The 17,464-nt window shown below is 40.7% G+C and overlaps 2 non-coding genes across 2 annotated transcripts; one reads left to right on the top strand and one right to left on the bottom strand.

Moving 5' to 3' along the window:
* Positions 1-991: 991 nt before the first annotated feature.
* LOC130942562 (small nucleolar RNA R71) lies at positions 992-1,099 on the top strand. The gene has a single exon (XR_009071130.1). It is a non-coding gene; the product is annotated as a small nucleolar RNA R71 (small nucleolar RNA).
* Positions 1,100-13,006: 11,907 nt separating this feature from the next.
* LOC130943064 (small nucleolar RNA R71) lies at positions 13,007-13,114 on the bottom strand. Its single transcript, XR_009071600.1, has one exon. It is a non-coding gene; the product is annotated as a small nucleolar RNA R71 (small nucleolar RNA).
* Positions 13,115-17,464: the final 4,350 nt, after the last annotated feature.

Below are 17,464 nucleotides of genomic sequence, written 5' to 3'. Positions count from 1 at the left end.
CAAGGTATTTAGCTACTTGCTCTTCAGTGACATGCTCATCCTCTTCAGAGGAAGAATACTCATCAGAGCTCATGAAAGGCAGGAGTAAGTCCAATGGAATCTCTATGGTCTCATTTTGAGCCTCAGATTCCCATGGTTCCTCATTGGGGAACTCAGAGGAGATTGGTGCACGCCCATTGAGGTCTTCCTCAGTGGCGTCCACCTCCTCTCTTTCCTCTCCATATTCGGCCATGTTTATGGCCTTGCACTCTCCTTTTGGATTTTCTTCTGTATTACTTGGGAGAGTACTAGGAGGGAGTTCAGTAACTTTCTTGCTCAGCTGACCCACTTGTCCTTCCAAATTCCTAATGGAGGACCTTGTTTCAGTCATGAAACTTTGAGTGGTCTTTATTAGATCAGAGACCATTGTTGCTAAGTCAGAGGTACTCTGCTTAGAACTCTCTGTCTGTTGCTGAGAAGATGATGGAAAAGGCTTGTTATTGCTAAACCTGTTTCTTCTACCATTATTATTATTGAAACCTTGTTGAGGTCTCTCTTGATTCTTCCATGAGAAATTTGGGTGATTTCTCCATGAAGAATTATAGGTGTTTCCATAGGGTTCTCCTAGGTAATTCACCTCTTCCATTGAAGGGTTCTCAGGATCATAAGCTTCTTCCTCAGATGAAGCTTCCTTAGTACTGCCAGGTGCATTTTGCATTCCAGACAGACTTTGAGAAATCAAATTGACTTGTTGAGTCAATATCTTGTTCTGAGCCAGTATGGCATTCAGAGTATCAATCTCAAGAACTCCTTTCTTCTGACTAGTCCCATTGTTCACAGGATTCCTTTCAGAAGTGTACATGAATTGGTTATTTGCAACCATTTCAATTAGCTCTTGAGCTTCTGCAGGCGTCTTCTTCAGATGAAGAGATCCTCCAGCAGAGCTATCCAAAGACATCTTGGATAGTTCAGAGAGACCATCATAGAAAATACCTATGATGCTCCATTCAGAAAGCATGTCTGAGGGACATCTTCTGATTAATTGTTTGTATCTTTCCCAAGCTTCATAGAGGGATTCTCCATCCTTCTGTCTGAAGGTTTGGACTTCCACTCTAAGCTTACTCCATCTTTGAGGTGGAAAGAACTTTGCCAAGAAGGCATTGACTAGCTTTTCCCAAGAGTCCAGGCTTTCTTTAGGTTGAGAGTCCAACCATATTCTAGCTCTGTCTCTTACAGCAAAAGGGAATAGCATCAGTCTATAGACCTCAGGGTCTACCCCATTAGTCTTGACTGTGTCACAGATTTGCAAGAATTCAGCTAAAAACTGATGAGGATCTTCCATTGGAAGTCCATGGAACTTGCAATTCTGTTGCATTAGAGAAACTAATTGAGGCTTAAGCTTAAAGTTGTTTGCTCCAATGGCAGGGATAGAGATGCTTCTCCCATAGAAATCAGGAGTAGGTGCAGTGAAGTCACCCAGCACCTTCCTTGCATTGTTGGCATTGTTGTTGTTTTCGGCTGCCATGGGTTCTTCTTCCTTGAAGAATTCGGTCAGGTCCTCAACAGAGAGTTGTGTTTTAGCTTCTCTTAGATTTCGCTTCAAGGTTCTCTCAGGTTCAGGGTCAGCTTCAACAAGAATGCCTTTGTCTCTGCTCCTGCTCATAAGAAAGAGAAGAGAAACAGAAAAATGTGGAATCCTCTATGTCACAGTATAGAGATTCCTTGAAGTGTCAGAGGAGGAGAAAAATAGAAGAAAAGAAGGTAGAAGAATTCGAACTTGATTAGATAGAGTTCGAATTGTGCATTAAGAAGGAGTAGTACTCCATAAATAGAAGGATGTGAGAAGAGGGGAAGTAATTTTCGAAAATTAAGTGGAAGATTTTGAAAATATTTTTGAAAAACATCACTTAATTTTCGAAAATGAAAGTGGGAAAGAAATAAAATGATTTTTGAAAAAGATTTTGAAATTAGAAATTAAAAAGATTTGATTGAAAACTATTTTGAAAAAGATGTGGTTAAGAAGATATGATTGATTTTAAAAAAAATGTGATTGAGAAAATATGATTTGAAAACAATTTTAAAAGATATGATTTGAAAATAATTTGAAAAGATATAATTTTGAAAATTAGTGACTTGCCTAACAAGAAAAGATATGATTCAAACATAAAACCCTCCTCAACAGAAAAGGCAAAAAATGTTCAATCAAATCATTAATTGTTAGTAAGTATCTTTGAAAAAGGAAAGAAATTGATTTTGAAAACATTTGATTGAAAAGATATGATTTGAAAAAGATTTGATTTTGAAAAACTTTGAAAACTTGAAAAAAATTGATTTTGAAAACAAAATCTTCCCCCTAGCACCATCCTGGCGTTAAACGCCCAGAATGGTATACATTCTGGCGTTTAACGCCCAAAATGCTACCTCTTTGGGCGTTAAACGCCCAACCAGGTACCCTGGCTGGCGTTTAAACGCCAGTCTGTCTTCTTCACTGGGCATTTTTGAATGCTCAGCTTTTTCTGTATAATTCCTCTGCAGTATGTTCTGAATCTTCAATTCTTTGTATCATTGACTTGAAAAGACACAAATTAAAAATATTTTTGGATTTTTAATTAATCAAAATGCAACAAGAATGAAATAACAATGCATGCAAGACACCAAACTTAGCAGTTTGTATACTGCTGACACTATATGAGACATACAAACACTCAAGCCAACAGAATTCAAAGATCAAAACAAAGAAATACATGCATGGATTCGAAAAATATAACAAAAACATGCATTTGACACCAAACTTAAGATGAGACACTAGACTCAAACAAGAAATATTTTTGAATTTTATGATTTTGTAATTTTTTTTTTTTGTATTTTTCGAAAATTAAGTTGGAAAAGATATCAAAATTCTTAATGAGAATTTCAGGAATCAGTGCAATGCTAGTCTAAGACTCCGGTCCAGGAATTAGACATGGCTTCACAGCCAGCCAAGCTTTCAAAGAAAGCTTCGGTCCAAAACACTAGACATGACCAAAGGTCAGCCAAGCCTTAGCAGATCACTGCTCCAAAAGCAAAATTGATTAAAATCAACAAGCTCTTGTGGTGATAAGTTGAAACCTCGGTCCAATCAGATTAGACATGGCTTCTCAGCCAGCCAGACTTCAACAAATCATCATGAAACTCTAGAATTCATCTTCAAGAATTTCGAAAAAAAATAAATACCTAATCTAAGCAACAAGATGAACCGTCAGTTGTCCAAACTAGAACAATCCCAGGCATTGTTACCAAAAGCTTGCTCAAAACTTGAACAATCCCCGGCAACGGCGCCAAAAACTTGGTGCGCGAAATTGTGAACAATTCTTTTCACAACTCTCATAATCCCCGGTCATGAACTCCAAAAACTTGGTGGTTCAATTCCATGGCATTACACAACTTCGCACAACTAACCAGCAAGTGCACTGGGTCGTCCAAGTAATACCTTACGTGAGTAAGGGTCGATCCCACGGAGATTGTTAGTATTGAAGCAAGCTATGGTCATCTTGTAAATCTTAGTCAGGCAAACTCAAATGTATATGATGATGAACGAAAATAACATAAAAGATAAGGATAGTGATACTTATGTAATTCATTGGTAGGAACTTCAGATAAGCGCATGAAGATGCCTTCCCTTCCGTCTCTCTGCTTTCCTACTGCCTTCATCCAATCCTTCTTACTCCTTTCCATGGCAAGCTCGTGTAGGGTTTCACCATTGTCAGTGGCTACCTCCCATCCTCTCATTGAAAACGATTGCATATGCTCTGGTCACAGCATAGCGGAATTCATCTGTCGGTTCTCAATCAGGCCGGAATAGAATCCAGTGATTCTTTTGCGTCTGTCACTAACGCCCCGCCCTCAGGAGTTTGAAGCATGTCACAGTCATTCAGTCATTGAATCCTACTCAGAATACCACAGACAAGGTTAGACCTTCCGGATTCTCTTGAATGCCGCCATCAGTTCTTGCCTATACCACGAAGACTCTGATCTCACGGAATGGTTGGCTCGTTTGTCAGGCGAGCACTCGGTTGTCAGGCGATCAACCATGCATCGTGCAATCAGAAATCCAAGAGATATTCACTAAGCCTCAGATGCTTGTAGAACAAGAATGGTTGTCAGTCACCTTGTTCATGAGTGAGAATGGTGATGGGCGTCAATCATCACCTTTATCATGTTGAAGAACAAGTGATATCTTGGACAAAGAACAAGAGGAATTGAATGGAAGAACAATAGTAATTGCATTAATACTCGAGGTACAGCAGAGCTCCACACCTTAATCTATGGTGTGTAGAAAATCCACCGTTGAAAATACATAAGAACAAGGTCTAGGCATGGCCGTGAGGCCAGCCTCCCATAGTGATCAAAAGATCTAAAGAAAAAGGTTCCAAAGATCCGAAGATTCCTATTACAATAGTAAAAGGTCCTACTTATAGAAAACTAGTAGCCTAAGGTGTACAGAAATGAGTAAATGACATAAAAATCCACTTCCGGGCCCACTTGGTGTGTGCTTGGGCTGAGCAATGAAGCATTTTTCGTGTAGAGACTCTTCTTGGAGTTAAACGCCAGCTTTGGTGCCAGTTTGGGCGTTTAACTCCCATTTGGGTGCCAGTTCCAGCGTTTAACGCTGGGATTTCTTGAGGTGACTTTGAACGCCGGTTTGTGCCATCAAATCTTGGGCAAAGTATGGACTATTATATATTGCTGGAAAGCCCAGGATGTCTACTTTCCAACGCCGTTGAGAGCGCGCCAATTGGGCTTCTGTAGCTCCAGAAAATCCACCTCGAGTGCAGGGAGGTCAGAATCCAACAGCATCTGCAGTCCTTTTTGGTCTCTGAATCAGATTTTTGCTCAGGTCCCTCAATTTCAGCCAGAAAATACCTGAAATCATAGAAAAACACACAAACTCATAGTAAAGTCCAGAAAAGTGAATTTTAATTAAAAACTAATAAAAATATACTAAAAACTAACTAGATCATACCAAAAACATACTAAAAACAATGCCAAAAAGTGTATAAATTATCCGCTCATCACTTAGGTTATGTATATGTGAATGTTGGAGCTTGATTTGGTGATTTTGAAAAGCTTGAAAAGGGATTTGGTGGTGAAAAATCTGTTCTTGGAAGCGTTGAGGCCTTGAGAGCTTGAGAAAAAGTGGTTTGGAAGTGCTCCGGTTGAGCTTGGGAAATCGGCTAAGGTATGGTTCGGTTTCTCGTATCTAATATGTAATGTGGTAGGAAATACTTAGGCTAGAGGCCCTATGATAGGCATTGAATTGTTGATGTTGTTGAATGGTAGATATATATGATGTGGTCATATATGTGATGATGATTTTTGATGCCTTGATGGTATGATATATGAGAAATATGCATGTTGTGATATATGCTTGATGATTGGTTATGGTTGAATTGTGGGTTGAACCATGTTGATGGTGAGTATGATATTAATTGGGTACAATGATGATTTATTGGAATTGGTGTTGTTGAGAATTGGTATGAGGAAGAGTATATGATATGTCAATGTGTTTGAGTTTGAGCCACTTGGGTGAAGTAGGTTAAAATGATGGGATAGTGATTTTGTAAATTATGGTAAAGTGTCAAAGTGTGAGTTGAGGAGGCTTGATGTTGAATTTGATATATTTTGATTGATTTCAAAGAAAAGGGATGGAATTGGCATGTTTTGATTGATTTTGAAAAGAGTTGAAAATGGCTTGTTTGGAAATGGCACCTTGTGGTTTTGTATGAAAATATGGTTTTTGGGCATACTTTGACGGGACATAACTTGGACTACGGATCTCCGTTTTGTACAAAATCTGTTTAGAAATGAAATTGGATCCGGGATGTGCATGCCGTTCGAAGAACGGGTGAAAAACGATTTAAAATGAGGAAGTTATATCCGTTGGAAGATTGGGGTTTAAATTTGTGAATTCTGCAGCTTTTAACTTAGAAAATTTTTAGCAGAATGACCCCTCGCGCGTAGGCGCACTTGGCGCGTACGCGCCGTTCTTCCGGAAAATGCCATCCACGCGTGCGCGTGGTGTGCGCGGGCGCGCCGATGTGCTGCACCCAATGCCCAGCCATTTTGCCCGAGAGTTGTGCAGAATTGTGCCAGCTTTGTGCTAGGGGCACGAGAGCACCCACGCGTACGCGTGGCTGACGCGTGCGCGTCGCTTGGGTATTTTTCAATCCACGCGTTAGTATGCATGACGCATACGCGTTGATGAGTTTTTGAGGCCATCCACGCGTGCGCGTGGAGTGCGCGTACGCGTAGCCCTGTTTTCATCTCAAAGTTGATTTTTGAGCTTTAAAAGCCAAATCTCATACTTCTAAGCCCCCGATCTCACCACTTATGTCTTAAATCATTATGATATGCCTAGCTATTAGAAAATGAGCTAGTGAATTTGGTAACTTGCGAGTGAAACAAGGGAAACATGAATGATCAATGAGGATCAAGCATGATTATGTGAGATGCGGAGGATGGTGGTGGAAGTGCTTGTTATGCCATGGGCCGAAGGGCCGTAATTGTTAATGAATTGGCTGGTTATGGATTTAACCGTGAGCCGGATGGCTAGATTATTGCCGTGTTACGGCGGAGCCATAATTATGGCTATGTATAAATGCATATATGCTGTTGAATGAATTGTGAATGTTGCACTTCCACTGTTGGAGATGAGAGTTTCCCTGGGAAGAAGCAGTGGCTAGCCACCATGTGCTCCAGGTTGAGACTCGAAGCTCTTTTGACCATATCTCAAAAGTGTGGCCGGGCACTGTGAAAGACCCGAATGAGCTCGCCCCCGTAAATATTCACCAGTGAAGGTGATGGATATAGATCATGATTATGATCAAGTTTATGATGAGTATAACTCGAGTTGGGGATGCGTGACAGAGGGACAGTCCAATGGTTAGCTACCAAGACTTGTCGGGTTGGCTCTATAACCGACAGATGATATCATCAGCCACTAGGGACAGGCATTCATCATATGCATACTATATGAATTGTTTGAGATTGCCTATTTGACTGCATATTACTTGCTAATTGTCTAAATGCCTTAATTGTTCCTATTTGTATATTTCTTGTTTGATATAACTGTGTTTGCTACATTATACTCCTGTTGGTGGTTGGGAGATTTGAAGGAATTGGAAAGGGAAGCATTATTTAGACTGAAGAATCTTTAGTCAGATGCCCTTTTATGGTTTAGCTTGTTTATAAGCTTTGAATTATCTGGAGGAAGTTCTAGGATTGCCTTCGGCTTTCTTCTATTATTATGTATTATATATGTGGAAGCTGTTACCATGCTGGGGACCTCTGGTTCTCACCCATGTGGATTTTGTGGTTTTCAGATGCAGGACGTGAGGTTTCTCGCTGAGGCCTGCTGGAGACTTCTGGATTAGCAAAGATCCTTTATTCTTGGGGACTCCGTTTTAGTTTATATGTTTTGCTTAGATACTTTTATCTCCATTAAATAATACAAACTGTGATGACTCCTCTTATGGGAGATTTTGGAGAATAGGTTTCGGTATTTGTGTCCCTTTGGGTTTCCTTTGGGGTTTCCTTATTTTATCATATGTATATATATTGCTATGCTCGGACCGGTTATCTTCGCAGCCAGATTTTGAGTCTTGATATTCCTGTTTTTGACACTCCTTTGTATATATATAATCTCGCGTTGGTTTATTGATGAGCAGATAATTTGTACCCTTTTTGGCATTGTTTTTAGTATGTTTTTAGTAGTTTTAGTTGAGTTCTTAGTATATTTTTATTAGTTTTTAGTTAAAATTCACTTTTCTGGACTTTACTATGAGTTTGTGTGTTTTTCTGTGATTTCAGGTATTTTCTGGCTGAAATTGAGGGATGGTGCACGAAATTGCAATAACACTTTTTGCAATCCCGCACAACTAACCAGCAAGTGCACTGGGTCGTCCAAGTAATACCTTGCGTGAGCAAGGGTCGATCCCACGGAGATTGTCGGCTTGAAGCAAGCTATGGTTATCTTGTAAATCTTAGTCAGGAGATCGGAAATTATCAGGATTGATTGTGAAAAGCAAAAGAACATGAAATGGTTACTTGTTTTGCAGTAATGGAGAATAGGTTGGGGTTTTGGAGATGCTCCATCTTCTGAATCTCTGCTTTCCTACTGTCTTTCTTCATCAAACACGCAAGTCTCCTTCCATGGCAAGCTCGTGTAGGGTCTCACCGTTGTCAATGGCTACCTCCCATCCTCGCAGTGAAAGCTAATGCACGCACTCTGTCACAGTACTGCCAATCACCGGTTTGGTTCCCTCCCCTACCGGAATAGAATCCCTCTTTTGCGTCTGTCACTAACGCCTAGTAGGTTACAGGTTTGAAGCACGTCACAGTCATTCAATCATTGAATCCTACTCAGAATACCACAGACAAGGTTTAGACCTTCCGGATTCTCTTGAATGCTGCCATCAGGTCCTGCCTATACCACGAAGATTCCGATTAAAGAACCCAAGAGATAACTACTCAATCTAAGATAGAACAGAGGTGGTTGTCAGGCACGTGTTCATAGTTGAGAATGATGATGATTGTCACGGATCATCACATTCATCCGGATTAAGAACAAGTGTTATCTTAGAATGGAAGCGAGCATGATTGAGTAAGAAACAGTAGTAATTGCATTAATCCATCAAAACACAGCAGAGCTCCTCACCCCCAACCATGGGGTTTAGAGGCTCATGCTGTGGAAGTACACAAGAAACGTGTAAAAAGTGCTATGAGGTCATAAGGTACGGATACAATGTCAAAAGATCCTATAAGTAGTAAACTAGTGTCCTAAGGTTTACAGAAATGAGTAAATGACAGAAAAATCCACTTCCGGGCCCACTTGGTGTGTGCTTGGGCTGAGCAATGAAGGAATTTCGTGTAGAAACCTTTTCTGGAGTTAAACGCCAGCTTTTATGCCAGTTTGGGCGTTTAACTCCAAATTTTATGCCAGTTCCGGCGTTTAACGCTGGAATTTCTGTAGGTGACTTTGAGCGCCGGTTTGGGCCATCAAATCTTGGGCAAAGTATGGACTATTATATATTGATGGAAAGCCCAGGATGTCTACTTTCCAATGCCGTTGAGAGCGAGCCAATTGGGCTTCTGTAGCTCCAGAAAATCCACTTCGAGTGCAGGGAGGTCAGAATCCAACAGCATCTGCAGTCCTTTTCAGTCTCTGGATCAGATTTTTGCTCAGGACCCTCAATTTCAGTCAGAAAATACCTGAAATCACAGAAAAACACACAAACTCATAGTAAATTCCAGAAAAGTGAATTTTAATTAAAAACTAATAAAAATATACTAAAAACTAACTAAAAGATACCAAAAACATACTAAAAACAATGCCAAAAAGCATACAAATTATCCGCTCATCAAGGGACCTGAGCAAAAATCTGATTCAGAGACTGAAAAGGACTGCAGATGCTGTTGGATTCTGACCTCCCTGCACTCGAAGTGGATTTTCTGGAGCTACAGAAGCCCAATTGGCGCGCTCTCAACGGCGTTGGAAAGTAGACATCCTGGGCTTTCCAGCAATATATGATAGTCCATACTTTGCCCAAGATTTGATGGCCCAAACCGGCATTCAAATTCACCCTCAGAAATTCCAGTGTTAAACGCCGGAACTGGCACCTAAATGGGAGTTAAACGCCCAAACTGGCATAAAAGCTGGCGTTTAACTCCAAGAAGAGTCTCTACACGAAATTGCTTCATTGCTCAGCCCAAGCACACACCAAGTGGGCCCGGAAGTGGATTTTTATGTCATTTACTCATCTCTGTAAACCTTAGGCTACTAGTTTTCTATAAGTAGGACATTTTACTATTGTATTTTCATCTTTCAATCTTAGAATCTTTTGATCATGCTTTGATGATTGAACCCTCTTTGGGGGAGGCTGGCCATTCGGCCATGCCTAGACCTTGTTCTTATGTATTTTCAACGGTGGAGTTTCTACACACCATAGATTAAGGTGTGGAGCTCTGCTGTACCTCGAGTATTAATGCAATTACTATTGTTCTTCTATTCAATTCCGCTTGTTCTTTGTCCAAGATATCACTTGTTCTTCAACTTGATGAATGTGATGATCCGTGACACTCATCATCATTCTCACCTATGAACAAAGTGACTGACAACCACTTTTGTTCTATAAGCAACCAAAGCTCTAGTGAATATCTCTTGGATTCCTGATACACGATGCATGGTTGATCGCCTGACAACCGAGTGCTCGCCTGACAAACGAGCCAGCCATTCCGTGAGATCAGAGTCTTCGTGGTATAGGCGAGAACAAATGGCGGCATTCAAGAGAATCCAGAAGGTCTAACCTTGTCTGTGGTATTCTGAGTAGGATTCAATGATTGAATGACTGTGACGTGCTTCAAACTCCTAGCAGGCGGGGCGTTAGTGACAGACGCAAAAGAATCACTGGATTCTATTCCGGCCTGACCGAGAATCGACAGCTGATTAGCCATATGCTGTGACAGAGCATAGGAACGTTTTCACTGAGAGGATGGGAGGTAGCCACTGACAACGGTGAAACCCTTGCATAAGCTTGCCATGGAAAGGAGTAAGAAGGATTGGATGAAGACAGTAGGAAAGCAGAGAGACGGAAGGGAAGGCATCTTCATACGCTTATCTGAAGTTCCTACCAATGAATTACATAAGTACCTCTATCTTTATCTTTATGCTTTATTCGTATATCATTATACCCATTTGAGTCTGCCTGACTAAGATTTACAAGGTGACCATAGCTTGCTTCATACCAACAATCTCCATGGGATCGACCCTTACTCGCGTAAGGTTTATTACTTGGATGACCCAGTGCACTTGCTGGTTAGTTGTGCAAAGTTGTGTTTATGCCATGGTATTGAGCACCAAGTTCTTGGGGCCATTACTAGGGATTATTTGAGTTGTGAAAAGTAGTGATCACAATTTCGCACACCAAGTTTTTGGCGCCGTTGCCGGGGATTGTTCGAGTTTTGAGCAAGCTTTTGGTCCGGTAACATCAGTGCCAAAATCCGGCAACAACACCAAGTTTTTGGCGCCGTTGCCGGGGATTGTTTTGTGTATGGACAACTGACGGTTCATCTTGTTGCTTAGATTAGGTATTTTTTTTCTCAGAGTTCTTAAGAATGAATTCTAGTGTTTCATGATAATCTGTTGAAATCTGGCTGGCTGAGAAGCCATGTCTAATCTTATTGGACCGAGGTTTCGACTGATCATCACAAGAGCTTGTTGATCTCTATCAATCTTGCTATTGGAGCAATGATCTGCTAAGGCTTGGCTGGCCATTGGCCATGTCTAGTGTTTTGGACCGAAGCTTTCTTTGAAAGCTTGGCTGGCTGTGAAGCCATGTCTAATTTCTGGACCGGAGTCTTAGACTAGCATTGCAATAATTCCTGGAATCCAAACTAAGAATTCTGAAACTTTTATTTTCTATTTCCATATAATTTTCGAAAAAAGCACAAAAAAATTTCAAAATCATAAAAACCAAAAAAATATTTTATGTTTCTTGTTTGAGTCTAGTGTCTAATTTTAAGTTTGGTGTCTTGCAATGCATTGTTTATTTGATCTTGGTTCTATTTTCAAGTCAATAGTACAGGGAACTGAAGATTCAGAACATGCAGCAGAGGAATTACACAGAAAAAGCTGGGCGTTCAAAACGCCCAGTGAAGAAGGACAGACTGGCGTTTAAACGCCAGCCAGGGTGCCTGGTTGGGCGTTTAACGCCCAAAAAGGTAGTGCATTGGGCGTTAAACGCCAGAATGTGCACCATTCTGGGCGTTTAACGCCAGGATGGCACAAAGGGGAGGATTTTGTTTTCAAATCAATTTTTTTTCAAGTTTTCAAAGTTTTTCAAAATCAAATCTTTTTCAAATCATATCTTTTCAATCAAATGTTTTCAAAATCAATTTCTTTCCTTTTTCAAAGATACTTTCTAACAATTAATGATTTGATTGAACATTTCAAGTATGTTACCTTTTCTGTTGAGAAAGGTTTAATGTTTGAACCATATCTTTTCTTGATAGCCAAGTTATTAATTTTTAAAATCAAATCTTTTTAAAATTGTTTTCAAAACATATCTTCTCAATCACATCCTTTTAAAAAACCAATCATATCTTTTTCAAAATAGTTTTCAATCAAATATTTTTTATTTCTAATTTCAAATTTTTTTTTTCAAAAATCACTTGATTTCTTTCCCACTCTTATTTTCGAAAATTAATTAGTGTTTTTTCAAAATGTTTTCAAATTCTTTAACTTAATTTTCGAAAAAGCTCCTCCTCCCTTCTCACATCCTTCTATTTATGGAGTACCACTCCTTCTCAATGCACAATTCGAACTCTATCTGATTGAGTTCGAATTCTTCTACCTCTTTCTTCTATTTTTCTGTTCTTCTGACACCTCAAGGAATCTCTATACTGTGACATAGAGGATTCCACATTTTCTTGTTCTCTTCTCTTTCATATGAGCAGGAGCAGAGACAAAGGCATTCTTGTTGAAGCTGACCCTGAACCTGAAAGGACCTTGAAGCGAAAGCTAAGAGAAGCTAAGGCACAATTCTCTATAGAGGACCTAACAGAAATCTTCAAAGAAGAAGAAGACATGGCAGCCGAAAACAACAACAATGCAAACAATGCAAGGAAGGTGCTGGGTGACTTTACTGCACCTACTCCCGATTTCTATGGGAGAAGCATCTCTATCCCTGCCATTGGAGCAAACAACTTTGAGCTTAAGCCTCAATTAGTTTCTCTAATGCAACAGAATTGCAAGTTTTATGGACTTCCACTGGAAGATCCTCATCAGTTTTTAGCTGAATTCTTGCAAATCTGTGACACTGTCAAGACTAATGGGGTTGACCCTGAGGTCTACAGACTTATGCTATTCCCTTTTGCTGTAAGAGACAGAGCTAGAACATGGTTGGACTCACAACCTAAAGAAAGCCTGGACTCATGGGAAAAGCTAGTCAATGCCTTCTTGGCAAAGTTCTTTCCACCTCAAAAATTGAGTAAGCTTAGAGTGGAAGTCCAAACCTTCAGACAAAAGGATGGAGAATCCCTCTATGAAGCTTGGGAAAGATACAAACAATTGATCAGAAAATGTCCTTCTGACATGCTTTCTGAATGGAGCATCATAGGTATTTTCTATGATGGTCTCTCTGAACTGTCCAAGATGTCTTTGGATAGCTCTGCTGGAGGATCTCTTCATTTGAAGAAGACGCCTACAGAAGCTCAAGAGCTAATTGAAATGGTTGCAAATAACCAATTCATGTACACTTCTGAAAGAAATCCTGTGAACAATGGGACTAGTCAGAAGAAAGTAGTTCTTGAGATTGATGCTCTGAATGCCATTCTGGCTCAGAACAAGATATTGACTCAACAAGTCAATTTGATCTCTCAAAGTCTGTCTGGAATGCAAAATGCACGAAGCAGTACTAAGGACGCTTCATCTGAAGAAGAAGCATATGATCCTGAGAACCCTTCAATGGAAGAGGTGAATTACCTAGGAGAACCCTATGGAAACACCTATAATTCTTCATGGAGAAATCACCCAAATTTCTCATGGAAGAATCAAGAAAGACCTCAACAAGGTTTTAACAACAATAATGGTGGAAGAAATAGGTTTAGCAATGGCAAGCCTTTTCCATCATCTTCTCAGCAACAGACAGAGAATTCTAAGCAGAACCCCTCTGACTTAGCAACCATGGTCTCTGATCTAATCAAAACCACTCAAAGTTTCATGACTGAAACAAGGTCCTCCATTAGGAATTTGGAGGCACAAGTGGGACAGCTGAGCAAGAAAGTTACTGAACTCCCTCCTAGTACTCTCCCAAGCAATACAGAAGAAAATCCAAAAGGAGAGTGCAAGGCCATCAACATGGCCGAATTTGGAGAGGAAGGAGAGGAAGTGAACGCCACTGAGGAAGACCTCAATGGGCGTGCACTGACCTCCATTGAGTTCCCCAATGAGGAACCATGGAAATCTGAAGCTCAAAATGAGACCATAGAGATTCCATTGGACTTACTTTTGCCTTTCATGAGCTCTGATGAGTATTCTTCCTCTGAAGAGGATGAGTATGTCACTGAAGAGCAAGTTGCTAAATACCTTGGAGCAATCATGAAGCTAAATGACAAGTTATTTGGAAATGAGACTTGGGAGGATGAACCCCCTTTGCTCACCAAAGAACTGGATGACTTGTCTAGGCAAAAATTACCTCAAAAGAGACAAGATCCTGGGAAGTTTTCAATACCTTGTACCATAGGCACCATGACCTTCAAGAAGGCTCTGTGTGACTTAGGGTCAAGTGTAAACCTCATGCCTCTCTCTGTAATGGAGAAGCTAGGGATCTTTGAGGTGCAAGCTGCAAGAATCTCATTAGAGATGGCAGACAACTCAAGAAAATAAGCTCATGGACTTGTAGAGGATGTTTTGGTGAAGATTGAAAACCATTACATCCCTGCTGATTTCATAGTCCTAGAGACTGGGAAGTGCATGGATGAAACCATCATCCTTGGCAGACCCTTCCTAGCCACAGCAAAGGCTGTGATTGATGTTGATAGAGACGAACTGATCATTCAAGTGAATGAAGAATCCTTTGTGTTTAAGGCTCAAGGATATCCCTCTGTCACCATGGAGAGGAAGCATGAAGAGCTTCTCTCAAATCAGAGTCAACCAGAGCCCCCACAGTCAAACTCTAAGTTTGGTGTTGGGAGGCCACAACCAAACTCTAAGTTTGGTGTTGAACCCCCACATTCAAACTCTAAGTTTGGTGTTGGGAGGTTCCAACATTGCTCTGAGAAAATGTGAGGCTCCATGAGAGCCCTCTGTCAAGCTACTGACATTAAAGAAGCGCTTGTTGGGAGGCAACCCAATGTTATATTTTACATATTTTCCTTTGTTATTTTATTTTATTTTATTTTGTAGGTTGATGATCATGAGAAGTCACAAAATCAATTGAAAAAGCAAAAACAGAATGAAAAACAGGAAGAAAAACAGCACACCCTGGAGGAAGAACTTACTGGCGTTTAAACGCCAGTAAGGCTAGCAGGTGGGCGTTTAACGCCCAGTCTGGCACCATTCTGGGCGTTTAACGCCAGAAAGGGGCACCAGACTGGCGTTAAACGCCAGAAAAGGGCAAGAACCTGGCGTTAAACGCCAGAAATGGGCACCAGCCCAGCGTTTAACGCCAGAATTGGCTCAAAACGTGATTTTGCTTGCCATTTGGTGCAGGGATGACTTTTCCTTGACACCACAGGATCTGTGGACCCCACAGGATCCCCACCAACCCCACCACTCTCTCTCTTCTTCACCCATTCACCAATCACCTCAACACCTCTTCCCCAAAAACCCTTCACCTATCAAATCCCATCTTCCTCTTCACCACTCACATCCATCCTTCATAAAACCCCACCACTCTCTCTCTTCTTCACCCATTCACCAATCACCTCAACACCTCTTCCCCAAAAACCCTTCACCTATCAAATCCCATCTTCCTCTTCACCACTCACATCCATCCTTCATAAAACCCCACCTACCTCACCATTCAAATTCAAACCACTTTCCCTCCCAAACCCACCCTCACTTGACCGAACCTTACCCTTCCCCCTCTCCTATATATAACCTTCTTCACCCTTCATTTTCACACAACCTAAACACCACTTCTCCCCCTCTTTGGCCGAACACAAACAGCCATTGCCTTCTTCCTCATTTCTTCTTCTTCTACTCTCTTCTTTCTTCTTTTGCTCGAGGACGAGCAAACCTTTTAAGTTTGGTGTGGTAAAAGTGTTGCTTTTTCGTTTTTTCATAACCATTTATGGCATCCAAGGCCGGAGAAACCTCTAGAAAGAGGAAAGGGAAGGCAAAAGCTTCCACCTCCGAGTCATGGGAGATGGAAAGATTCATCTCAAGGGTGCATCAAGACCACTTCTATGAAGTCGTGGCCTTGAAGAAGGTGATCCCCGAGGTCCCTTTTTCACTCAAAAAGAGTGAATATCCGGAGATCCGACATGAGATCCGAAGAAGAGGTTGGGAAGTTCTTACCAACCCCATTCAACAAGTCGGAATCTTAATGGTTCAAGAGTTCTATGCCAATGCATGGATCACCAAGAACCATGATCAAAGTGTAAACCCGGATCCAAAGAATTATCTTACTATGGTTCGGGGGAAATACTTGGATTTTAGTCCGGAAAATGTAAGGTTGGCATTCAATTTGCCCATGATGCAAGGAGATGAACACCCTTACACTAGAAGGGTCAACTTTGATCAAAGGTTGGACCAAGTCCTCACAGTCATATGTGAAGAGGGCGCCCAATGGAAGAGAGATTCAAGAGGGAAGCCGGTTCAATTGAGAAGGCATGACCTCAAGCCCATAGCTAGAGGATGGTTGGAGTTCATCCAACGCTCAATCATTCCCACTAGCAACCGGTCTGAAGTTACTCTAGACCGAGCCATCATGATTCATAGCATCATGATTGGAGAAGAAGTGGAAGTTCATGAGGTTATAGCCCAAGAACTCTATAAGGTGGCGGACAAGTCCTCTACCCTAGCAAGGTTAGCCTTTCCTCATCTCATTTGTCACCTCTGTTATTCAGTTGGAGTGGACATAGAGGGAGACATCCCCATTGATAAGGATAAGCCCATCATCAAGAAAAGGATGGAGCACACAAGAGACCCCACTCATCATGAGATCCCTGAGATGCCTCAAGAGATGCACTTTCCTCCACAAAACTATTGGGAGCAACTGAACACCTCCCTAGGAGAACTGAGTTCCAACATGGGACAACTAAGGGTGGAGCATCAAGAACACTCCATCATCCTCCATGAAATTAGAGAAGATCAAAGGATCATGAGAGAGGAGCAACAAAGACAAGGAAGAGATATTGAGGAGCTCAAGCACTCCATAGGACCTTCAAGAGGAAGAACAAGCCGCCATCACTAAGGTGGACCCGTTCTTTAATTTCCTTGTTCTTTATTTTCTGTTTTTTGAAAATTAATGCTTATGTTTGTCCATGTTTGTGTCTTGTGATCATTAGTGTCTTAGTGTCTATGCCTTAAAGTTATGAATGTCCTATGAATCCATCACCTTTCTTAAATAAACAAATGTTCTTAAATTGAAAAAGAAAAAGAATTGCATGAATTTTGAATTTTATAGCAGTTTAATTATTTTGATGTGGTGGCAATATTTTTGTCTTCTGAATGTATGCTTAAACAGTGCATATGTCTTTTGAATTTATGGTTCATGAATGTTGGCTCTTGAAAGAATGATGAAAAAGGAGACATGTTACTGAGGATCTGAAAAATCATTAAAAATGATTCTTGAAGCAAGAAAAAGCAGTGAATACAAAAAAAAAAAAGAGGCGAAAAAAAAAATCGAAAAAAAAAGAAAGAAAAAAAAGAAAGAAAAAGAAAGAATAAAATTGTGATCCAAGGCAAAAAGAGTGTGCTTAAGAACCCTGGACACCTCTAATT

Source organism: Arachis stenosperma, chromosome 7 (genome assembly GCF_014773155.1).
Source record: "Arachis stenosperma cultivar V10309 chromosome 7, arast.V10309.gnm1.PFL2, whole genome shotgun sequence".
Taxonomy (NCBI): domain Eukaryota; kingdom Viridiplantae; phylum Streptophyta; class Magnoliopsida; order Fabales; family Fabaceae; genus Arachis; species Arachis stenosperma.
Note: the sequence above shows the minus strand (reverse complement) of the source record. Positions and strands in the feature narration are given on the sequence as shown.